Source organism: Salarias fasciatus, chromosome 23, assembly GCF_902148845.1.
Source record: "Salarias fasciatus chromosome 23, fSalaFa1.1, whole genome shotgun sequence".
NCBI classification, from domain to species: Eukaryota; Metazoa; Chordata; class Actinopteri; order Blenniiformes; family Blenniidae; genus Salarias; species Salarias fasciatus.
Genome location: NC_043766.1, coordinates 3,662,791 through 3,689,078, shown reverse-complemented (window position 1 = coordinate 3,689,078; position 26,288 = coordinate 3,662,791). Strand labels below are relative to the sequence as shown.

Sequence of the window (26,288 nt, the reverse complement as noted above, 5' to 3'; positions counted from 1 at the left end):
AACAGAGGATTCTGCAATTCCAACAAATGAACAGAAAAATGGTTGAACCGTCACTTTAAAGGTGAGAAAGTAAACATGAACCCACAAACAGATTCCATTATATGACCGGGCTGTGAAATTTAAAAAATAATCATCATAATTTGGTATCAATAGAGCTGAATTTCCACCCTCACCGCTCCGTTTCTTCCAGATTGGTTTGCAGACAGCATCTTCATACGAGTTTCCCTCAGCGCTGCTGTTTGTGTAAAACTGGCAGTCTTAAATGTTCCGCTGCAGAGTCGACCTCCTGGTCTTTACAGGCCCAAAATAAAGTCATGATCTGGAAGCCACCCACAGTTTCTCCTGCTCACTTCCGTCGATGCCCGCTAATATCTAGTTTTTTCTCTTTCAGAAACATGCAGTGATGTTAGTGAATGAACAACTATAAATGGATAAATCCATAAAAGCATTATGGTTGCACCCTCTTATTGTGGAGTCAAACTTTCACATGCTTAGGCTCTAAAGCTTTGCAACGTGAAAAAATCCACACTGACATGAAGAGCACGAATATCACGGAGGCCATTTCTCATAATTTGGTCGCTCTTTGTGTATAATACATGCTTTTCTATTGCAATGACAATGAATTATATCGTGCAGCCATGGCTGAAGTGGCAGCGCCAAACCTTTCTTTAATCCACTTGAATGTCAGGATTTTAAATGAGAGGTAAAATTATAAACACAAAGCAATAAGTAGGTCACTTCAATCTGCACAGCACTATTGGAAAATAGAGATTTTTTTCGGAAAATTAGGTCAAGTACTCACCGAAAGTTTGGCTTCACGTGCGCTTTTGGATTACAGTATCAGGCGCCTGAAAACAAACACAATGCACAGGACATAAGTTAAAACGAGGCCGGGCTTCAGACTGAGCGAAATGGCCCAACCTTGGGTTGCGGCAGCTGTTTGCTTTCTCAAAGTTAGCATTAAAGTGCAGCTCCAACTCCTCAAGTGAAGCGCTAACTTTTGACTGCAGGGGATACATTCGAAAATGATAATTGTGACTGAAATTTCTATTTCTGGTGTTGTGAATGTCCTACATTCTGTTTAGATGCAGGTAAAGGTGGGGGTGGAATGATTTCTCTCTCTCTTTTTTTTTTTTTTTTTTTTTTTTTTTTGTCTCCAGGGCCCAAAGACGTGCATTCGTCTCACTGAGGAATGCGTTTGTTCTGATAAATTGACAGTGTCAGTTTCCCCACATTGCCACAGTGTGGCATATACTATGGGGAGCAGTGGTGGGAACAGAGATGCTACATGCGATTGGCGTCAGTCAACGTGACAGTTCTTGTTTTTTCTTATCTTTTAAGGGTGGGGGTAGAAGGGGGGGTGGGGCCATTTTTTTTTTTCTTCTCAATCTGAACTTCCAAGTCGAGGAAGCAGGAAGGAATAGGAATTAATACACCTACACTCCCCTTCTCCCTTTAGAATGGCAAAAATCTCTTTGTACTCGCATCATAATTACTGGTGGGCGCCAGTCTGGGATTGTTATCCATGCCTTCTTCGCAAGTTCTTTCTTTTTTTTTGTTTTTTTTTTTTTGTTTTTTTTTTTTGCAAGTATAATCCAATGTTTTCTGAACACGCAACTGACAACTAGGTCTTTCTCTCAACTTCACTTCGGTTTCTTTGGGCCGTCTTAATCTTAAGGAACAAGTATTGCTTGAAGTGGCGGTCCTTGTTCTAGCATATGCTCCCTATTTTCAGACACGCCGTGTGCGGGAAGCGTCGGCTCGCGGCAGGCCGCGAGAGAGCGAGAGAGAGAGAGCGAGAGAGAAGGAGAGAGAGAGAAGTTTCCGGCAGCAGCCGGGGTGCCGAGGACTCGCTGCTCGTCCCCCTCGAGAGAGGACGCCGATGAACCAGCTTTATTTTCGTGCGGTCGAAAAAACTTTGATTCTATTCAAATTGCAGACTCAATTACCGAGTCATTCGTATGTGTTTACCTCAAAAAAACTACTTTGCTTTCCACTTTTAATTAGGAGTCTCACTGCAATGCGCCGAACAGCACGGTAGGCTTTGTGTTACCACAGAAACACAACGCCTCTCTTTACCGCTGTCACTTAAATGAGCAAACAGGAGGCACTTTTAAGAAAACAATTACAATAATATCACATGAAAATAACCGGATAAGCAGTAAAACATTCATGACGCTGTTTAACAGAAAAAGATATCGGTACGAGCTAAATGTGTGGTCATCAATCGATGATCGCACTGGGTGAACATGTAAAAACATCTGATGTGGACTTTGGTTAATGTATTTAATAATGCACTTATGTGATTATAGCAGCTTTAGTTTGATAACAACATTACACCTGGTTTGATTTTAGGCTTGAGGACTTTTCTGTGAGGACTGTGTTTTTGTTTTTTTTCCCAGTGTGCATGACTTTTCCTCAGCCACTCCAGTTTCCTCCCTTTGTCCAAAAATGTGCTTGAGGTTAACTGGAGTCCAGCTGAGTCTGAACGTGACGGCCCGTCTCTCTGGGTTTGACCTGAAATGAGCCGACCCGTCCAAGGAGAGAATCCCCCTTTACCTGTCTCCACCGCTGCTGCTGGACGGAGACACATAGAAGATGGACGGATTTTTGCTATTGTTGTTTAAAGGGTCCACTCAGTAATTAAGGAGATTCATTGAGGGCAGAGCTAAAATGAAGTACTTAAAGTACAGAACGTTTCAAATGAGACAGGTGTGAGGTAGTTTATGTGCCAGTTAAATTAATGTGCATACTGCACATACCAAACTTTTCTATTTATGATTAGACATATTGAGACTTGCAGATAGTTTTTTGGGGGAATTTGAGCGAAACTGCAGTTGTGAGCCCTTGTATTTGTTTCTACCACTTTACTTTATGGGGCTCATTTATTCAGTCTAATAATAATCAGTGATCCGGTACGCATGGCAAAGAAGAAATGCAAGTTACGTAGATCGAAGCTGAAAACTATTATAACTGTTTGGCTGTATTTAATAAGATACTGATTTAAATATGTGGATATTTTCTTTTTGAAAAGGATTTTTCTCAACATTTTAGAACAGAAGCTCGTATCCTGGTGTTTGACACACTTTTTATTCCTGTTTTCTCTGACTACCATGAACTCGTCAGTGAGAGTTTATAAGAAACAAGAAGAAATGTGTGAGTTAGCAAATATGGTCACTTGCCAAATAAAGTGTTAATATCACTTCTATGAAGATCATCGGGAGAAAAGAACTAAATGAAATGCAAATGATTCATGGATATCACTTTACATCTTTTTATCGATCATTCCGAGGTGGAGAGTGACTACTCTAGGAAAATCTTGCAGACAAGAAGGTTATTCTGGACTTTCTGTGAGTTAAAAAGAAAAAGAAAACTACACAGACCCTGCATGTTTGGCTGTTTTTCAATCTTCTCCCTCCAACAGTACAAATTTATGCATTCGCTGCACTCCCAAGAACAAAAAGTTTGCTGCTGCCTCTCCTGTGCAAGTGAAAACTGAATTTTTATCAATTTCTCTCGACCACCACTGGGCATGTATTAGAGACCTGCGTTCACTCTTTTCAATACCACCGGCTACACTCGATTAGGAAATCACGCTGGAGTTTAATAGCAACTCAACTTTTATTCTGGGCTTCCGAGTTTATCGCTGTGCTCCGTTAAATCAGCCAGAGACGGCGTACAAGTTTGGAATCTCAGTCACCATTTCATCAAGCGTCAAAATATTTTTGCTGATACTAAAAAAAATAATAACTGATTAGTAAGAAAGGAAGTTGTTGCCGTGTATATAATTGACCTGGTAACACAGTCGGTCCTCCGCTGCCACTTAAAGAAAGTCCACGGAAGTGTATTTGTTGTGCACAGAGCTTTCAGCCCATGCTGGAGACGCTCCACGGCCTCACAGTCATTCAGCGCTCCCTCCGCTGACCTATTTTCTACTGATGACACCCAACAGTCAAGAGTCCACAATCAGCTTCCATCCGCAGAAGCCGCCGTCACGACGGCCCGAACCGCCGCCGCTCCCATGCACACTAACTGCTGCGCTCTGCGCTCGTGCAAAGTTGACTGAGAAAGTAACAGCTAACTGGGGACCTTATTAAATGTTTAGAAAATATGCTTCACTTCCTGTTTGCTTGTCTTTCCGTCAACTTAAGTTGTGTACCGCTGCTCTGTGGTTTGGATATTTTATTTATACCTTTATTTACCCGCAGTGGATTTAGACAATGCTAATGTTATTATTCAGCAGCTCCCTGCCTCACATGTGCGCGCAGGCTGTTAAAACATATTCACCGCTGAATCCTTCCCAGCACACACTCAGACTTTCTGAGGCTCCGGTTATCGCCTCGCAGTCGTACGCCTCCACCCAACGGTCCAGAGCGCGTCTGGAGAAACCTATGCAATGTAAGACGTAAATACTGGTAAAGTTTAAAGTGTGTGTGTTTTTTTTTCCCCCTCCTGTTTAGTTTTGACTTGTAAGACTCATCATCAACACACTGCTGCATAAACTCCCAAACTGTATCTGCGTTACCTGAGAGTAGGTTGATTAATAATGGTAAATTATATTATAGCAATTTAAATGTTCTGTGATTTTAATTTAGAAGAAAAATGGATGTTAAAAATTTACTGTGGAGTCCTCATCAGCCTGTCCAGGGTGTCAGCTGCAACGAGGGGAGGAGGAGGGATGTTTTCAGACGGAGAATCATCAACTGGGATACAACATGATTAAAGACGGTTTAAGGCTAGAAATACTCAAGTTAAAGACACACTAATAAAACACATAAAACATGTTTAGAATATGAAAAATAACTGTAATTTCAGAGCATAATCATAAGTGGCTGCATGTTCGATGTAGAGATTCACCAAATCTTTCACTTTCAAACAAGAGTTTAACTTTACATCCATAAAAGATCACTGCGCTGTTCGTAAATACGTTTGGTGTGACTGGTCTATAGAGTGGATAAGCAGGGAAACAACGACCGCGTCGTATCCGACTTAAAGGATCATTTTGGCTGCTTGATGCAGAGATTACACTGAACTTGAATATATTAAACTTGAAGAAAGTCCTGTGAGGAAATCCTGAAAAACAAATGGAAAAAAGAGAAAAGACACGCACAAAAAAAATAGATAAAATAAAATAAAATAAAATAAAATAAAATAAAATAAAATAAAATAAAATAAAATAAAATAAAACAAAAAAGCCCACCCACAGTCACTGGTGCAGATCCATGGAAGTTCACTAAAGTCCCGGCAGCACATACGTCTGATCAATATGTGTGACTGGAGTCGTTACACGGAGCCTGAACCCAGAGCACTGAAAACGAGTTTGATAGTAAGTCTCTAAACAGAAGGGGTTCAGTACGTTCTGTACCGAGACATCTGGGTACTCATCCAGCTGAGGGGGAGACGAGATCTGGCCGAAAACTCTGGAAAACGCGGGTCAGACTTCCTGGTGGATTTGTGTGTGGCTGTCAGCTGCCCACCACTGCCAACACAAAGAACTTAAAGCGACGGGATTCAAACATGCAGTTTGTTTGTTGTTGTTGTTGTTTTAAGAGCCCCAACATATTTTCAGTTTCTAAATCTGGCACGTTGAGCTGCTTCAGAACCTCTGGACAGACAGGAAGACTTCAGCTCAGGTGGTTTAAGCCACTAAGCCGGTGAATATTCTGCAAAACAACCAACCCGGCTTGACTCAACGCTGTGAGACACAACCTCAAAAGTGTTCCGACTTATTTTTTCCATCTTTAAATAAAAGGAGACAATTTCATTCAATGAAAATCCATTATGATAACTTAGCGTGAAGCTTTTTTTTCTCTCCTAGACTGAAGGGAAAAAGACAATGAGCTAAATACTCAAATTATCAAAGCCATTAAATGTTCTGATAGAGTAATTTGCTATCAAACACAACTGATCGTCCAAGTACACTAGACCATTAACACAATTCTAAAGACCTGCAATCTGTCAAAGAAAATGTAATTTAGGTCCTGAAAAGGTCTTTTTTTCCATCAGGTTATGATGGGCTGGATTGAAAGGGGCTAAAAACAAGAGGACATCCATCACTGTCTTCCTCTAACCTTCGTCTTCCTGCCGCACTCTGGATCATTTAGTTATTTTTAAAAGTAGAATGTGATGTGTTTGAATACTCGTGACACCTTGTGCCCCGCTCAACAGCAGCTGGCCCAAACCGCTCCTGTCATGCAGACCGGCCAGACCTGGACCCGGGTCCATTTCCTCTGTGGACACATGCTTTCTAAGTGCTCCTGCAATGTGCACCTTGATTGGTCTTTAATGTTTACAGCCCGGAATGGCCGACCCGTGCAATGAAATATGCATACGCCTGTAAACACCTCGGCCTTCTCCCCAGGCTTTATGGTGTATTTATAACCTCCTCTGTTACAGCATCACAGCAAAGGGAAAGGGGATGTTCGGGTTAAATTAGTGAACCAGGCGCAGCTCAGTACCGATGGGCTTACAGGAATCTGCCTGAGGGCAAACTCGAGTGCAGGAAATACCCTCCAAAGAAGGAAAGGAAAAGAAAAAAAAAAAAAAGCTAGCTGCTCATCATCCGCCGTGTACCTGACCCGCAAACCCTCCATGAGCGTTTCACCTGGACCGAGAGCGCAGCCACTTAGAGGGCAGCAACCGGAGCGCAGCAGAGTGACTTTCAAGGCTCCGGTTTGAATTTTTGATTACAGCTCTTGCCGTGGTGGAAACACACACACACACACACACACACACACACACACACACACACACACACACACACACACACACACACACACACACACACACACACACACACACACACGCACACACATCGCCAGGGTTGGCATTTACTCAAGGAGCATCATCTTGTAATTTTCGTCTCAAGCCACTCCAATTCAAGGTACAAACCATCCACTACAAATAGTACGCCTCGGCTTCGGCTGGTGGAGGAGAGCAGAAAACTGAAGCTGGGCGGTAGAGTCACAACTCCAACTGTGCAGATCGACGTGCAGCATCCCGTCACAGCCCTCCGCGGATTTGTACTCACTGACAGGCTTCCAGTGCAATTACAGATAATTAGCAATAATACCAGGCTAAACTCAAAACTGCTCATCCTTGTTGCCCAGTTGGACAAAACTTACTTAGATTTTGGCAAAAAAGGCTGCAGGCTGCTTCACTTTAGCCAGAGCAAATAAATTGGCATGGAGTAATTTACTGATCACAGTCAGTCCGAAGCGCAGCCAGAGCACCAGAGCGTCTCAGCGCTTCTACAAGTTTGACGGGATATAATCTAACCAGGTTTTACTTTTCCTCAAAACTGGATTATGTGTATGTGACAGTGTAGTTAGTCCTGTCTTAATGCACACTCACATGCATGTGATGGAGAAATAACAAATCGTTTAGCCTTATGATGATAACAGTGGAACCGAAGTACAGTTTCCGATGGAGCCGCACAATCTTTGATCTGTGACAGGTCGATGCTGATTCCAAAAAGTACAACAGTTCTGATATTTAAATTTTGTTACGAACGCAGCCAAAGTGCGTTTAATAAAGGTGCTGTAATCAGGATGCTTTATTTCTTAATGGGGGGATTTTGAGGAATGTGTTCAGGATATATTCTGCTTTCACCCAGTGAAATGTCCCAAACCGCTCTTCTGTAAATGTATATGTGTGCGTAAATATGCCAATATATATATCAGTAATCAGTAATTTGTTTGTCTGGCGTTGGTAATGACTCTTCCTTGACTGCTACCCCAACTGGACATCCCCAGTTTCAACATAAGCTTTGTTTATTTCACAATAACAACAACAACAACAAAAAAATGTGTATTTTTAAAAGCAATCAAAATCCATTTTAAAGAAAACAACTAGAAGCTGAGAACAGCTGCCTGCAGGAGTCCCTCCAGCACACACCCCCACAGTGCAAACAAAACTCCGAAAGCAACGTGCAGACTCCGAAGCGGCGGAGCATTTAGATTCTAAACATGACTGAAATAACTGGCAGGTCTATGAATTTATAAGAATCTGACAATACAGCGCATATCATAGTTCATGTTAGGATTTGATTTATTGCTATTCATATTGACGGACCCACAACAAAAAAACACTGACAGGTGAAGCGAATACACCACTCTCTCTTTACCTTGGCACCCGTTAGTGGGTGGAATATATAAGGCAGCAAGTAAGCAATATGTCCTCAGTTGATGTGTTAAAAGCATAAAAAATGGCAAGCATAAAGATTTGAGTGTGGCTGAACGACTTCGTCAAAGCATCTATTCAGCTGCACCTCTTGTGGAGTGTTCCTGCTCTGCCGTTTTTAGCATTTATCAAAAGCAGCCCAAGGAAAGCAAAGCAGTGAAGGGGCGACAGGGTCATGATCGGCCGAGGCAATTAGAAATCTAATAGCTTAGCCCTATTCCTGTCCCTGTCCTGCATGCTTTAGTTCTTCACCTGCTTCAACACACCTGATTCTAATGATTCTGTAATGACCGAGCACTCAATGAGCCTGTCAAAGCAGTCCGGCGTGTTGAAGCAGGGAGAGAGCGAGAACATGCAGGACGGGGGTTCTACAGGAACAGTGCTGGGCCCCTCTGAACATTAACATTAACAGTATCACTTCTGTGCAATTCAAAACAAACCAGCTGTCCTAATTAAAGCAACAGTTTCCCCCATCGAGCAGCGTTTTCATCTATGTTCAGCCATTTCTTTCAGAGACAAAGTCAACGATAGACAAAGTCAAAGAGAGCTGCATGCTCAGTTCCTTCCCTCGTTCAACTTTCATTCAAAAAAATGGCTAAATCAGGAAACATCCTGAATCCAACTGAAAATTCGGAATTTGATCAATGATTTAGTGATCTGACGTATTCTTTCCAAATCAAGTATTGTGACAACGAAGGAAACAGATCATTTTCTTCCACTTTTATCAAGGGCTAACGATGCCTACAGGCTCATTGTTAATACTGTGTAAATACAGCGACCAAAGTAAGAAACATTGTCAGAACAATCTGTACTGGCAGACAGGAGCTACACATTAATCTTTACAGAGCTGAATATGTCTGTAAATCTTACTGAATGTATTACAATGCTTAGTTTTTGTCTGATTACATTAACAGCATCTCCTTTCTTCTTCGTGAACGCGATCAAACTAGATCACAGCCCCCTGCTGTTTCCCCTTTTAACCACCGATGAAGTCCAAGAGCCCTTCCCTCACGTGTAAGCTGGGTTTACAGTGGTTTTGATTTTTATTTTTCAAAGTCTTATATCCCAGCAAAGAGACTGGCCGCCTCAGTTTGATCCTCATATCCAGGTAATTGCTGCTTTGCTGATGTATTTGTTAGCTATTTTTGTATTTTCACTGATTACTTCTCAACTGATTTGCGTGTCAGTGACTCTCAGACTTTCACATTTCTATTAAATCTGTGTAATTGCTGAAACGGGGAAAGCTAATGTACTTTAATTTCAAGTTTATTATCATTTATTTTTTTCGGCTGCATTACCTGGAATAGTCAGCATCTTCATTTAGAAAACGTAACAGGCCACGTATTGCTGTGCCTCAGTGTTGGTCCATTAGTACACGCTTATGTCACACACCAAAAACTGCCCGTGGCCTAATTTTCACGTTTAATCGTCATCAGAAAAACTGCTAAATTTACAGGACCAGGGCTCTCCACCAGCAAGTTCAATCCCTGGAAGGTGGTGGAACTAAAGCAGGGCTTGGGTTTGGGTTTGGTTCCTCACAATTTGGCACTTCTGTAAAAAAATGAAAGTTGGCCCAGCGGAGGGATTTAGGAGATTAGGAAACGCTTCTAATGTACTGGATCTGTCCGATATTAACACGAGCGACCTCAAACCTGACACGTAAGGTCCCTCTCAACCTCGGCTTAAATCCACCAGCGTGAAAAACTAAAAGCCAGCGGGGAGCTGAAACAACTATGGAGCCACGTACAAAAACCACAAGTCCAGTGCAAATGGGTTCCTGCACTTTGCTTACTTGATCCACAACGCACGCAACTGTACATACAATTAGATAATCCACTAACAAACAGATTGTGGGGCAACTCGCTAAGACCCGGGATATAACCTCTAATGTCATGTATATTTTATCTGACATGAAAACAGTGCAAGTGAAATGTGAACGGACAAAAGAAGATTTTCTCTGTATGCTGTGACAACTCTTTGTGGAAGTCCCCTCCACCTCTTCATGTATACTTACAATAGCATTAGGAGTGTTTTAAAGTCTAAATCTTGCTGCATTAGTGCTCTTATCAGCACCATAAATTAATGGTTTCCATTTAGTTAAGCCATGGCTTTTTATTTTTGTTTGTTCTTATTTTCTGCCTGAAATCCAATATAGGTTAATCAGTAAGAACAGCTCGATTGCATTATAGATAGGGGAGGGGAAAAAAGGAAAACAAGATGACGAATATACAAAGACATACATTACATATATATATATATATATATATATATATATATATAGATTATAGACATATACACACACACACACGGCAATATTGTCATCTGGGGGAGAAAAGCTACTGAAGACATCTAAAGGCTATACAAGAAACATTCAACAGAGAAAATCACTTACTTAAAAACGGTTACTTAGCTGTCACTTATAAAAACAGCAAGCGCTTCTGGGAATTGATACATTAAAGCAACATTAAAAAAAAAAATCACGGAACGTTACAGTGGAATTTCCTTTGATAAAGTTGAGAATGTTATTATCATTAATACAGACACATACGTTTAGCAGTGAGCAGCCAAATGACAGTGAAAAGTGAAAAAGTGGAGAGTCAGCGTTTATCGGTGGAATAGTGCTAACAAGAGGTCACGATGGCTTCTCATCATCAAAAAAAGGCTTTGTGTTTCAGTGAAGGTGCTTTCACACCCAGATATTTCATGGAGCTGGTTCGATTGGGCGAGGAATGCCAAAAACATTCACACCTTCATTGGTTCGGTTCACTTTTCCACCGCACTTTGAAAGCAGACTAAACCGCTGAGACAGGTTCATGTAATTACAACAGCTGCTCATTTGGGTCACTCTTTCCCAAAATAAACACTAGGAATTAAAAAAGTCATAAGGAAGAGGAGAATCTGGCACATCGATTTGCCAGCACTGGAAATAAGAAAAAAAGCGTACTATCCTAGGAAGTTAACTTTATTCGGCTTGAAGCGGACAGTTACACTGTGAAGTGTCCTACGAGCAAACCTGCTCATCAAATTTGAAGACATTCCCTCGAGGCGTTTTAGAGATGCTATGTTAACAACAATGTGATGTGGTGTGGATTTGATTCTCATCAAATAACTGAAAAGTAAGGCCTTGGGTTAATGCTGGCTGCCAGCTGGAGGCCCAAGAACTGATCAGAAGTCAGTCTGTATCGTGTCATGTGGTTTGGCTGTAACTGTTAAGGCTACGTTAGATTGCTTACAGCTTCAGAGATCACCGTATTGATAGTGGTGTTATATGTCTCAGCTGCGGAAGCCCAAGCAGACTTGTTAACATACCTCAGAGCCTCGAATCTATCATGATTCCATCATCAAAGCAAACAAAACTTCAGCTGTTTACATGTGCTCCTTGCTGGCGGAGATCCTATTGTTTCTCTCCCAGTGTGTGTGTGTGTGTGTGTGTGTGTGTGTGTGTGTGTGTGTGTGTGTTTCACTGCCTACGTGGCCTGAATTCAAAGAGCATCTATTCCTGAAAAGAGGCCGCCAGTCTGATGTGACTGAGGCCCACATGGTGAGAGAAAGTCGGATCGTATGTGGATGTAGGTTTGCTCGTGATCCCCTGACGGTAGAGACGGCTGCCACAGATGGTAAGAAACAACCTGTTGTGCCTTTGCGTGTCTGACACATCCCATACATGATACCGCAGCCTTGATGCCTGGGAGCATGGGGGGGTGAGCTGGAGGTTAGCAGAAGGCTTGGTCCCAGGTGTGGCTCAGCCACAGTCAGAGACAGCAGCTTCCAGCCAGGAGAATAATTTGGGTCAGTAGGTAATTGCATCCCTGGACTGCGAGGGGACTTGTGGGCAATTAATCCTGCCAAAGAGCGATGTGAAATACTTGCTGGGGAACTGATAAATAGAGCTGTGGTAACAGAGCCCTTTCAGAAGAATGATGGGGTAAAATCTGCGCTGCTGACGCCACACTTGCTGCCACAGTGACACAATAAGATTGTGAAGAGCAGTCTGCCCGCCGGAGTGGAAAATCAGAGCACTTGCCAGTCAATTAAACATTATCTTAACTTGCACAACGCTCCGCACTCCTCTCAAGAACCAATATCCCAGAACCGACTGGCTGAACACCTTTCATCCGACCAGAGAAAACCCTATCATGCGCCTGCTGTAAACATCTCAAAGACCAAATCCACTGAAGAAATAAGAATATGTAATATTACCACCCCTGGTGACAGGGACAACCCAATAAGGACAACTGTTTCAATATTCAGCACAGTTTAAGTCATAAATATAGGCACCTTGATTGGTTTTAATGCATAATATTGGTATTCAAAAGGTATTCGTGTTAATCCGCATCCAGTTTTTGTTGTTAAAATGTTGTGGCAGATCATTAATAGCAGTGTTTTGCCTTCAACATGCTTCAGTAATTTGACAGTCTTTAGAGGCTGGCATCTGTCATTGCACACCAAGCAAGTGTATCAGTCACTTTGAGTAAAAGTGTCCCATTAGCCTCCAGCTTCTGTCTAATCTCAGATTAATCATTTAGTGGCATCTGATTCTCGATGAGAGGGGTGCAGAAAAAAATGCTACTCCTGGCACACAATGAGGCTCCACTGCATGGAGCGGTCGGTGACGGGACGGATGCTGAAGATGACAGCTGCTGACTGGGAGGGGACGAGGACGACGGCAGAGTGAGGATCCAGTCATGCTGCAGACAACCAGGACTTCCTGTGAGTCTGAAACCCGACAGCAAGCAATCTCTGATGTTCCTGGACAATAAATGGGAATAATGAGAACTAAAAGAATCATCTGGGAGAGAATAAGAATCATTTTTCTGAATTTATTAAATATTTCTTTCTTAAACTGAGGAGATTGGTAACTCATGTCCAAGGCAGTGGCTCAGCTAACCACACAGAGTTCCAGACCGAGAAATTTCTCTTCTTTGATGAATCCTAAATGTCTCGCTTACTTCCTGGTGCATTAACACACATCTAATGACGCTCCAGACCTGGGCGGCGGCATCAAGCGCAGTATCAGTGCTGAACATCTCCCACAGAGGAGATGATTTAACTCATGGCATCATGATTCAATTTAATTCAGCTTTATTTTTATGAAGCCGGATATAAAACACTGATTTCTAAGTACTAACCCAACAGTTCCAGTTCCACATGAACAAGCATGTAGACCTGAGCTCGCCAACAGTCTGCAGTTAAATCAATAAATGAGGTTCCCGGCCAAAGCCCCGAGTCTGTGTGAAATACATTCAGTCACACAAAAATTTCAGACCCATAATTCTTGAATAGTCTCCACTGGTGGCAGATGCTCCACTGCACGTGTTCGTGCGCAATCTCATCTTTCAATCTGCACTCCTGAAATCCCAACTAAACAAAAAGCACCATTAGTTAAAAAGTAAACAAGAGCTGAACCCGAAAACAGAAAGTAATCAAACCCGTGAAGTGATTCTCCTTAATAAGAGAGATAATCTCCTCCACTTTAGCCCGATTCTCCCCAGCTCAGTTGGATTCTCGGTGTAATTGCTCTTGTTAATCATGCCTTAATTTGTTGAAGGGATTCATTTGGAGGACTCCACTTGGAAACGTACACACAATCTCTCCCAATCCGGGCATGCCGAGTGTCTCCAAATTAACCTCAAAGTAGAGTGAGAGGCAGATTAAGTCATTTTAAGAGTATTGGAAAAGCCAACCAAGACTGATGTAACGCTGATCGCTCGCCGTCAGTGGTTTTTCAAGCAGGCGAGCCACTGAAGCTTTTCTCAGGGTCTTCTTCCTGACAACGTGGCTGGTAGGAAAACGGGGAATGACGGCCATTTTTCATAAACTCTGTTGGTCGTGGTTCAATACTAATGAAGGATCATTTCGAGTCAGGCATTAAAATCTGAGCTATTTCTAACTCGAGGTCGTGAAAAGCAAACACACAACAGTGAACCATGGTGGCTAAATAACGCAGTCTATATCTCTGGACAACACAGCTGTTATGGTGGGTTTTGCCATTCTGTTCTACCAAAGCAGCCTCAAGAATTAAAGTGTGTTATTAGTCAAGCCTGTAAAGTGCAAATATAAAGCAAACGTAAAGATGAACCGGTAGAGTTGGTAGACGCCGTTTAAAGATACCAATGCAGGAAGTGACAGAATATTATAAAACACGGTGAAAATATTTGATTTAATTAATTCAACTCTGAGCAAAATAAATCATAAAGCCTATGAGCCAAAACATCACAATACAGTGGTCAGTGAGGTTATCAGACGGGGCACGAAAACGGTTGTTCAATGATTTTATTGGCGACGGCTTTTATTGGTGATATTTTAGGCCACTGCAAAGAAAAGCAAGCATGTCAAGAAAATGTTAAAAGAGATTATCCACGGCACAAGACGCATTATACAAGGTTTTCTCAATGCTTCTTTTGTCAATTCCTTTTCTGAACGCTTATGGTTCAGGGTCTGTGGGATTGCTGCTTGACAATTAATTAACCTTTAAAGAGGATCTCAATGAGTGCACAGCGGATGCGCAAAAACCAGCAGAGGAAGTTGATATTATACATGCTCCATCATCCAGTGTCTTCCTCACTGACTGACACGAGGAATTCAGAAAAGCGGACCACATACATTTTTTTTTTTTTTGTACTTAATTATACAAACAAATAAGCCATCTTATTTAGACAGCTATGGCCGACCCACGGATATTGAACTTTGACCGTGGAGCCACAAGAATTTCATCGCCATGACCCGAGGTCCAAATTGTGATCAAGCATATCTACAAGAAGGACTTATGAGAATTAAGGAAAAAAAATCATGAAAAGGACATGTTCAGACATTCAATCAATGCAGTTATGTAAATTATATTTTGGTCAATGAAAAAAAAATTCTGTATCCTTAAATTTTGATTAACTGAAATTAAGACCTGCTTCACAGATGCTTAAAATGACCAAGGTTTGGCGTGCAATCCACGTTAGAAAAAATTCTGCTCAAAAACACTTTCAGAGACGCTTCGACGGTTGGATGGTTGGTCAAACGCCAGTTTGAGTTGTTTCAATGAAGCGGTGAATTTAGACATTATGGTTGCGTGTTTTCTCCAACTCAGTGACGTGGGAGTTAGAGCCAATCACAGCAAGAGCAGGGTGCATACGCCCCGGACAGGTCCCCAGTGACAAACATGGCAAACAGGGAGACGGACAATCACACAAATTTACACATATCATCAATTTATAATCACCAATTGACACATCTTTAGGCTGTGGGGGCAGAAAACTCATCCAGGGAGGACGTACACGCTCCACACGGAAACGGACTGAAGCCCAAAAATATTAAACCTCTGAAGTGCAATTTACAAAAACCTGCATAGACGCAAAAGAACCAGCAGAGCTCCTTCATGTCCAAACACAACGACAACACTCTGACACAGCAGTTCAGTTAGACAAGAATGAAAAAAGAAAAAAAAACAACCACCTAAATATACATGTAAAAACAAATAAAAGTTAATATCAAGGGTGAGTTATGCTAATTTGTTTGAAATCATTAAAATAAATAATTGTGATGTAAAGGTCATCATCAATGATTCATGGCTTGATTCCTGGTTTGCCTTATTCTCTTTTACCACATTCACAACCTGCTTCTCCTACCTGTCTAATTAATTTAAAATACACTAATATATTCAATAAATATATATATATATATATTTTTTTTTTTTTTTTAAGTGGAAAAAACCCACACTACCGAGGCAAACAGAAAAACTAACTTTCAGGCTGAAAGTTGTTCGAGGTCCAGTCTAATTTAAAGATAACAGTAATTAGGTAATCGGACTACAGCATCACCGGAGTCAGCAGTATCAGACCTGAGAGTTAAGCAAAATCCTTTACCTCTTCCCACCACTTGTGCGGGAGAAAGAAAACTGCCGGGCAGCTGCCATTAAGCGTTTGAAGTGTGGAAGTAAGAGCCAGGAGGGAGGCGAGACCTGTTAAGGTGTAGCTATCTGTGAGAGGGAAGGGCTGCCAAAAAATCACAACTCTTCAATAACCTGAGCTAACCCTCTCACCGCTCCCCCTTCAATCACTCCGACAAACAAAAATACCACATATGGACAAGGAAGAAAAATGTGCAGGGCTATTAAATAAAAGAAGAAGAAGTCTGACTGGGAAATCTGTGTCCAGTTTGGTGAGACGCAGCCGAACGCTGCACTTTTCACCTTCATCTTTTGACCTGATGGCAGCGCTGAGAGAGGGTTATCTCTGCTGCCACACTCTGCCCATCTCAACCTCGCAAAACCTTCCCAAAAATCTCACACAAGCCAGCAAGACAGTCAAAATCAATTCCTGCTCTGTTTAGCAAAGATACATGTAAACTTTCTGTGTTGCATCTGAAGCTTAAACACAACAAAACCCCCTCGGAAACTTTCAGTCGAGCACTGAAAAGTAGACGCTTTGCAGAGTTGGACAACGCAACATTGAAAAGTTAAAATACTCAGTTTAAGTCCCGATAATACAAATGCACACAAAAGTAATACTCACAGTTCCTGCTCAGATCCCTGACACACACACCACACTGCTAACTCCAGTGAATGGCAGCCACTCAGAAGCCTCCTCTCACCCCGAGAAAGCCTTATGCAGCTGAAATGACTCACATCCACTCTTCCAACCTCTGTCAACCATCATGAGGAGGTAAACATTTCCAAATATGGAGAAAATATGAGGACAGTATTGAGGGCAATATCAGTTTGGTTTGCTTTTAGCTTGGAATGCCAAACTGTGTGAGCCAGAGTCGGTCCACAGTCAGCTCTGTGGTGCATACCTTTCACTGGGAATAATACTGATGATTGTAGAGAACTTTGCACAATTGTTGACACTGTGAGCACACTCCGTATTTTAAGGGTCAATTATTAAATAACCGTGAGTTGGACTGAAAGCACACAAGAAGTGCTAAGAAAGAGTAAATAAATTAATAAAGCTAGATAAAGCTATAAATGATTTTTTTTTTCTTTTTCAGCAGGCAGCCAGGACCAGATTAGCAGGTAAAGATAACCCACTTACTGGAAGAGGCGGCCTCGTCACACACATTGTCTTCAGATGATTAAGAAGGTATAATTAAAGCCCAAATACTCCCTGCGAGTGCCACAGGTCAGATTTTTATCTGGCTCTAAGAGACAGCGTTAAAGCACCTCGCCTGGAATGCCATCGCCAAAAAGCTGCTTCATGTCAGAGCAGATATTTCCTGAAAGGCACATCCATCACGTCTCCACAACAACAACCAAAAAAAGAGACATGCAGGGAAAAAACTGGAGCCCGAACCTGGTTAAAATCTGATTCTTGATGATGCGGCCTCAATTTCAACAGTTATATGAGAAGTTTACCTCAATCCTAGCAACACATTACACAGGTTACAAATTCACTTCCACTGATCCGAGAACTGCAACTTAAGTGATATTTATGTTTCTTTTTTTCTTCACACGATTATTCTCACTTTTCAGTTATCTTTAGATCTGCCAAATCATTTTTAAGTATTTAAACTAAGTGTTTTTGCCATCTAAAATGTTCTCCTGTTCATTTCCAGTTGAACTCTCTCAAATGTCTGATGAGTTTTTCTGCACTTGAGGACGTTTTCACAATTTTTGCATCAAATATATAAAAATAACAGCCCAACTTCACGGACTTGTTTAACTTTCAAGTTACTGAAAACAACAAACAGATCTGTAACTGATTTGTTATGTATTTTCAAACATTTTTACTGACTTTTCGTATTTCATTTCATCCTAAAGTGGCTACCAGCAACACCCACAACACAATTCAACAGCAAATAGTTCAACTACAGAGGAAATATGTGACAGTAGCAGCAACAAATGCAAAACCTTCAAACTTATTTATTCTGTAAAGGCTTGTTATGTGTCCATAACGTAACACAGGAAGCCTCAAACACAGCCGTGAGTGAAACACAGTGAGTGTGTGTGTACCACCAGGTGGCTTATGACACCTCTGGAAGGTTTCCCACGATGCATTGTATTTCTGACATTTTGACTGAAAGTTAAAACACTCCATCTCCTCATCAAGTCGCGCCACTGCATACGAGAGAAGCTCGACCAGGACCAACATGCAGAGCTCACTCACCGATTCTTCTTTTGGAGTCTTCCTGGAAGTCTTCCGAGGATCTTTCTGCGTGCTGCAATTCTGTTGACAGAGCAAAACAAAGCATTACACAACCCTAATTGTGCTGCGTGAGATTACACCAGAGACGAGTCGCTCCTGAGACTGCGTCATTTGTCAGTGGAAATGATGAACCCTGCGGCGGGCTCCGATAAATCCTGTATGAACTCAGGCGCAAGGTGTCCGTTTGAATTTTACTCTGTGGAGCACCCGGCACGCTGCTAGGAGTGATGCTCCGCAGCAAGGGTACGCTGGGAAACAATGCTGATGAGTGACAACACAGAAAATAATACATCACAGCACCACAATTATTTAGTGCGGAGAACTAACAAAATTCAATGCATTATAAATGTACCGGTGGCAGGTGAAAGCCCGACGGGTACGGCTTTGTGCTAATCTATACCTGTCATAGCACGTTGTTACGACTGAAAGTAATCTCGACAATTCCAGCAAAAATTCAGTTTTGACTTTAAAACGGTCTCATCTCGTTGGACGACAAATAAAAATAAGGTTGTGTGTTAAGAATGAGTTAAAGGTGCAATCTGTAACATGAATGATTTATTTTTTTATAGGAAATTTCTTACTTATTTCACCTTTAAAACACATGCTTTTGAAGAAAGAAAAAGACAAGTGGACTAAACATCGATCTGTCAGGTATACCATGTTCAGACAATATAGCGCAATTAATATTTTGTTTCAGAAAGTATTGAAAAGATATAAAGAAATGGAACAAAGCACAATCTCTGATGAGCTCTCTGCCACATTAATTCAAACCAGCTAATTAATGGCCGACCCGCCGGTAAAAATGAATCGTCTCAGTCCTGTCATCAGCTTCATCCCACTGCTATCTAATAACAGTGTTGGCTTTACAATAAGATGCCAGGTTACATAATCACTGAACGACTCAATAATCTGTTTTCAAGGTAATAAATAAGACCGCAGGCAAATTTCTTTGGTTGATGAAAACTCAAAGAAGTGCCCTCGTCCCTCGCTTTGATCTGAGGACAGACGGACCGCTGAATCTAAAAACGAAAGGTGTCCCCAACTTTGACCCTAAACAAAAGACGCAACTTCCCCTCAGACAAAGTATGAAAGGGTACATTTAACGCACGTTCACACATATTTAGCTCATACCCTTCTTCAGACTTTCTTTTCAAATCTGCTGTAGTGGCTTCGCATTAAATGAGTCACTGCTTGACAAAATTGCTCATGGACTTATAAAACTGTAACCCTGCTTGGCATTTTTGTGGCGTGATCTAAAGTGAACCAAGATGTTGTGCAATTCTTTGTGAAGTTCATTAGCCCTGTGGATGCCTTAGATCTCACAGCACAGATTTACAATGTCCCAAATATGACTTCAAGTAACATCGTCTTGAAGCATGTATTTGGTGTTTGCACAGTTGTCAGGCAGCGAGCGTCGCGACCCACAACAAGAGGGTACAAACAACGAGCATTCAGAAATCAGACCGAGGGGGTCGCAGACACAGGGGCTTGATTTGAGTAAAGTTTGAAGGAGACGTACAGTACAACACAAACGAGCCCTCCACTCGTCACACCCCGACCTGAAATCTGAAGCGGGCGCCGACATGCCTCGGCTCTTCCCTATATGTTGAATCATGAGGGGGCAGATAGCTGTTTGCGTCACTATTTGTACCAGTCAAATTGTTTTGTTGCTACTCTCACATGTAAATACTTTCTGGGCTTGAAGACTTATGTTTGAAAAAACAAACAAACATTGATTTACAAAACTTTACTGATTAAGAAACAATGTTCCCATGAAAACACAATGTTCTGAAAAATAAACACTCGTCTCTCTTCAGTGTGCATCTGTGGCAGGTCTTCTTCAACACACATTTCATACATGCTGTGGCCACAGAGGCTGGACACTGGGTGAAGCGCAGGGCACACACACTTGGCAATTTATCACAGAGCTAACAGAGAGACAAGCATGACTATAATCGAGTTACAGTCACCAATGGCCAAATGAACATGTCTGTAGACCTTAGGGAACAACTCCACACAGAAAGGCCACACCCAGGTGTCAAACTTGAGTTTTGTGCAGTGAATTGAAAAGTTACAACCACTACAACACCATCTAGAACAGAAAAAAAAGACAATTTATAAAGTATTTACATAGCTCTGAATTTTCCTTCTTGCCTGTCATACATGAAAAGCACATGTGGAGGATTTGGTGTTAGTGTTAGCATTAGAAATAGATACTGTTTTATGATTCTGTGGAAAACAATGGTCAAATTGAAATTAGAAAAATATAAAAAAAAAACAATGCAACTTTTAGTGTAGAGGTGCCCAACTGTCTTCCTGGAGAGGCCCCATCCTGCATGTTTTAGCTCTCTCCCTGCTCCAACACACCTGGATCTGATGGTTCTGTCATCAACACCTAACAAAGCCCAACAATGAGCCTGTCGACGCAGTCAGAGGTGTTGAAGCAGGGAGAGAGCCTGAACATGCAGGATAAAGGGCTCTCCAGGAACAGGACTGGGCATCCCTGCGTCAGTGTCACGTAACACCTGAAGTTAGTCTGGGGGTGAACATGAGGGTTTGAGGAGAGAAGCTGACTTCACCATAAAGTGTCGCCTTTGAGATATAATCTGTCTTCTGACTGGCGTAGCGAATGGTGGGTTTAGATAAGCCCTGCATGAATTGACATCTGCTTCTCATGGATTTCCTTATTTGGTCATATGTACGAGGAACAGCAACAGTAACAGTGAAGCTGGTGTCAAATTACATGCACTTATCATACATGCTCGTATACACAGTGTTGCTGGAAGAAAGGCTTTGGGAAGGACGAAAGTCATAAAGTGTGAAGTTAAGGCAACTTGCAGGAGACAGACAATTAATTATTGACATGTATAAAGGCCCAGCTGAAGATTACAGAACATATTATTGGTTAAATCATATAACATTAAACTATTTTTCAGTATAGTAGCAAGTTATGCTTTAAAACGAATCTAAAAATGTGTCTCACAAGCCCCCTTTGAAGACTTCTATAAATTAAGGCATAAAAGTAGTGTCTTCTTGGTTGCTGTTTCTTCAACCCAGTGCATATTTCTATGAATCTATTTTAAGGTTGGCACATAAAGCCATACAGGTGGTGCTTTCTCAAAACCCCTCTTTCCGACATCACGTTTCATACTTCAACTTTGCTCTTTAAGTCTTGTGAAACTGCTGCTGCTCCTTTCAGAAAAAGGACATCCTCATTAAAATATGCCAAGAAACACAAACAGAACAACTTTAACTAAACCTACCAGGGGGGCCCAGGCTCAAAGACAGCTGAGGCACTCGTCTTTTAACTTTAACATCATCAGCGCTGTCAAACGAGTCCTTTTTAGCCCTGGATTTTAAAGACAGTTCCGTTTAATGTTGCCTGAGTCGAAAATGTGTCGGGGAGACACAGATGTATGCAGTTTGATGACAGCGCTCTCAAGGGACCTTAGCGTTATTGATTTGAAATTCACATCTAAGTCAAAGTTTGAATTGAGTCTTTGAAAGACGAAAGTGAGACTTCTTTCTGTATTTCTTAGCAGAACAATATCGCTGTCTGGACTGAGATTCATGTTCCATTCACAAAGTGGGGAAAGGCTAAGTTAAAACATTGGTTTTTGGTTCATTCAACAACAGAAAACAGGAAGCTAAATTCTTCTTCAAGGCTGTCAGTGTAAAACGGATAAAATTCCACAAATTTCATCTGTTCGGGTATTAGAAAAGTCCAACTGTCGGCTGTTTGTACAAGCTTTGTCGTCAGAGCTGTGTGCCATCCTTGTATACACATTGTTCATGTGTTGTGTGAAGTGAGGCCTCATGCTCATAAGAAGGCTTAAATATGGTTTCAGGCAATTCTCAATCACACCTTTACGAACCAGATTGCTCTGTGATCTACACGAACCAACAAACCAACAAACTTCTCAGTCAACAAAAACATCAGAAGGTGGAATTTTCTTCCACTGACAGTCAACGTGCCCTTGGCTTTGGAAGAAAGCATTGCCCTCATCACTAGAAATATCCTCTTGTAGATGTTGCGCATAACTGACCACCAGTTTCTGACATCAGCTAGAGAAAATTCAACCATTCTTTAAGGCAAATACCTTCAGGTGGAAGACGTTTGAGGGTTTTCACTGCATTCACTGCAACTTTCAAATCTCCACCAAATTGTGCTTCAAATGTCCTTTCTCCTAAGGGGTCATTCCATAACCCTCCATTTTTTCTTTTTAGAGTCATTCTTTGGTGGAGTTTTTACTCTTCCTGCTTGCAGATTCCTCACTTCAATCAATGTCTGAACAATGTCCAGTGCCTGAAGCAGTGAAGTAACCTTCACAACAGTTGTTAATGGGGCTTTTTCTCCTGACAGGTTGCTTGTGTTGTGCAGTAAACATGCCTACTTGCAAGCACAAAAGTTGAAAATTGACTATACAAAACCAACATCAGATTTATAAAACACTTCTAAGCTAAATTTGCTTTTTCAGTTGAAGCAAGACCCTCACCTTCAGGTCAATGCAAAGCACTTCATGAATGATGATAACTGTTTTACAGGGAACCATTACATCAACTCAAAAAAAGACAACGTAAATGAATTAGGGTTGTGTCGGATGTTAGAAAGCACTGCAGCAGTGTCAACAACCGCAAAAAGCATTATTGGTGACATGTTGCTGCTGTGGTTTATACAGTCAAATATCAACCACCAAAGAGTGAATGAAGTTTAAAAGGTTGAGTGAGAGGTGACAGCAGAAAAGAGAAATCAGTCTCACTGTCAGACTGTGCCTATAACTGTTCAGGATGAAACATGTGTTCTCCTCACTGAACTCATGAATAGCATCAATTCTCTGGGGAACTTGCAGTAGCACCCCTGTGTCTCTAAAGACAGAATAACCCCACTCACTCGGTGCAGGGTTAGTGTGAACACATTTACACGGCATGGGGAGTAAGGCCAGTCGACCAGTCTACCTTCAGTGGCTGCCACGCCGTTGAACTCCCATCAGCGTGCTGTGTGGGCTGCGGAAATGGGACATGTTGATCTAGCGCAAAGAAGCTGTCAAAACATTATTACGATGTACACCCAACTGTTGTTAATAGTGAGACAATAACTATCAACAAGCAAGTAGTCTGTTGAAAATTCATCAAAACTGGCCTTGAACTGTAAAATAATACAGTTCCCACTGATCCAAGGGGATGGGGATATTTGTGGGTAAGTGACGGGGACTGTGACCCGACCTTTGCTGTCGCTGCTGAGTTCTGTTGTGCTCCAGAGAGAGGGGCCAAAGGAATACAGCTCACCTCTTGAACGCTCTTAGTCTCAGGTCATTACATAAAGCTCTGGCACAGACAAGAGCAGAATCTGAGAGGTGTTTAATAAGCATCTGTACATTTTCTCCATGGAAACACGGTGGTTCGGGGGTTAGCGGCCTTGCTTCAGAAGCGTGTGATCACTCTGGAGCAGGGGCCTACATGAGTCGAGTTTGCATGTTGTCCCTGTTCCTCGCTGGGTCTCCTTTTACTACTCTTTCTTCATACTGTCTAAAGAAGACATGAATAGTATGTTAATTCTTGACTAAATTATCTGTAGCCCTGAGTGTGAGTAGGTGATTGTCGTTTTATCTCCGGGCCTTTGATGGACGGGCCACTTACAGTTCAGGGTGCCCTTCTGATCTGGGCTGGGATAGCTTCCAGGCCTAGCAAACCTTAAGTTACATAAAGCGAGTACAAAGCAGACATTTTCAATCCTGATCTTAGAGAGCCACAATCCTGCGTGATTTCAACCTGCACCTTAACAATATGCTGGACAGTTATATTCTGCAATGTAATTTAAATGCAAAGCCATCCATGTAGAATTACTGTGGTGGATTTTTAGTACTAAGGAGTCACGACTGTTTATAAATTGTGTCAAGAAAACGAAACAATAGCAGAAAACCTTCTGCTATGCCCGCCAATTTTGATCAACTGTGAGATTGTATGTTGCAGCATTCACACTTAGAGAAGTGGGTCCACACCATGAAAATCACACTGTGGGCCCCAGGACTAGGACCAGGAAGGTCCGCTTTGATAAAGACGACGAGTGATCACCGAGCCACAAGATGTGACCTGTGGGGTTGGTAATGAAGCTGGCCCTGAGGTTTGTGAATACCTTTTACTTTTATCTCTGGGGGGAGCATGACTATGTGCCATATATGCAAACGATGCAATGTGTTGATCAGTTTATGGTTTTGCTTTATGCCTCTCAATAGATTCTATGTTTGTTCAAATTGCGAATTTCAACCAAAATATAGCCTAAAACACTCCAAACTAAAAATTCAGCGGAGATTGTAAGATATCATCAGACTATTTTTTTGTTGGAGAGAAGCCTGAACATAATAAAAAAAAAAGCCTCATGTCAATATGTCTATCTATATTTTGAAACTAATTTGACTCTACAAGAACAAAGTCCACATTTCATGGCTTCCTATCATGTTTCCCTAGCTGAGGTCAAATTACACTTATTGAGCATGTCTGCTATCTGTTTATGCATTACACACACGGTTTCAGAAACACGTTGGTGGCTTAAGATGGTAGCGCTGCTCTATAACTTACAATTATCATTTCCTGATCAGACCTTGAACAAACAACATTGTTTGGTGTTACAACTTCAAAACAAATGTAACGAGCTTGATTAGCCAAGGCAACGAACCCACGTTCAGAACAGGCCGTGTCTGGATGGCGTTCGATGTGGTTTAGGGCTAGGTCATTACAGTACAACGTAGGGCTGCATGATGTTTGTACATCAAACAACTTTTGCTTTATGAACCCGATTCTGACAGTAAAATGTCTGTTTTTGTGTTTCTCTTTGTTTGCACTCTTTCGGCACCATTTCAGAAACGGAGCAATAAGTTGACTTTTTAATCTTTTTTCTGCAGATTGATCTGTTGTCGATACAATGGCAGGCAGTAGGTTGGCCAGCTTTGTGTACATGCAGAGCTTGAAAGCATAGTGCATGGAGAATTAAATGCAGTCGGGTTTGTAAATTGTTGATGTAACAAAAACAATGAATAAGCATAATAACTTGCAGTCTTAAGTCTAAGCTCTCTTGGCGTTTGCACTACTGATCCATGTGAACACATTATTTCTTGTATGTACAATGGACAATGCAGAGTCCAGCTGGTGAAAAGAAGAGAGTCAGAGCGTTCATGCTGTGTAGGGTGACACAGGTCTGTGTTACTTCTGCCCCCAACACCCTCGATCCGCACAAACAGCAGCGCAGAGGACTTTTTCCACACCTTGGTCTGCTGCTTATGGAAATTACCTGAACAACGTGGCGCGTCGTAAACACGCTCACGTCCTCTGCGGACAGCGCTGCCTGAAACTGGACACTTTAGGAAGGCTGCTGGAAAGCCCAGCGACACATTTCAGCGCGGACAGGGGCTGTCGCGTCTCTCCTGTCGGTGACATGCGGCTCTTCCGCATTGCTGTGCGGCGGCCGGCTGGGCTGAAACCCCCGCAGAGCCGCCGGCGGCAGCGCGGCCCGTGCGGCTCAAACTTCCTGACGCTCCCACGGAGCTCCGCGGCTTCCGAGCCCCGGGAAGCTCCGCGGCTAGCGACAGCCTGGAGCTTTAGTTAGTGTCCTCGTCTCAACAGTCAAGGTGGAAGGTGGAGGTGGTGAAGTCCACGCCCTCGATCGGAGAGAGCTCCGTCCGAGAGGCAGTCAGACACCCATACCGCTGCCCGGCGGAGGCCCCACCGAGCCCGGGGACGGACAGCGCCGACGCCGGCTGCATCAGCCACAGCCCGGTCGGCGAACACACCCCGCCGAGAGCCGCGGCCGTGTTCCTGCTTCTTTTTTTTTTTTTTTTTTTTTTTTTAAAGCTCGAGCGGTGCACGGGACAAAGTTTTGGCTTACCTCGGCTTTCTAGGAAACGTGAGCGCGAGTCGAAATCCCACCAAAAAAAGTGAAACTTCTCCTTCATCCAAACTGTGGGAGAGTTGTAGGCGCTGACG

At 42.3% G+C, this 26,288-nt stretch overlaps 1 protein-coding gene across 3 annotated transcripts in view; it reads right to left on the bottom strand.

The window, feature by feature from the left end:
• lpp (LIM domain containing preferred translocation partner in lipoma) overlaps window positions 1–26,288 on the bottom strand; it is a 168,461-nt gene extending 142,173 nt beyond the window's left edge. Inside the window, exons 1-3 of one of the 3 annotated variants that reach the window (XM_030083324.1) lie at window positions 26,191–26,288; window positions 18,273–18,332; window positions 803–848 (exon numbers count right to left, since the gene is read on the bottom strand). The gene's annotated coding sequence lies outside the window, so the exon portion shown is untranslated. Of the gene's footprint in view, window positions 1–802; window positions 849–16,682; window positions 16,753–18,272; window positions 18,333–25,596 lie in introns of those variants that run through there. The other 2 variants (XM_030083325.1, XM_030083326.1) reach the window with 2 other exon arrangements.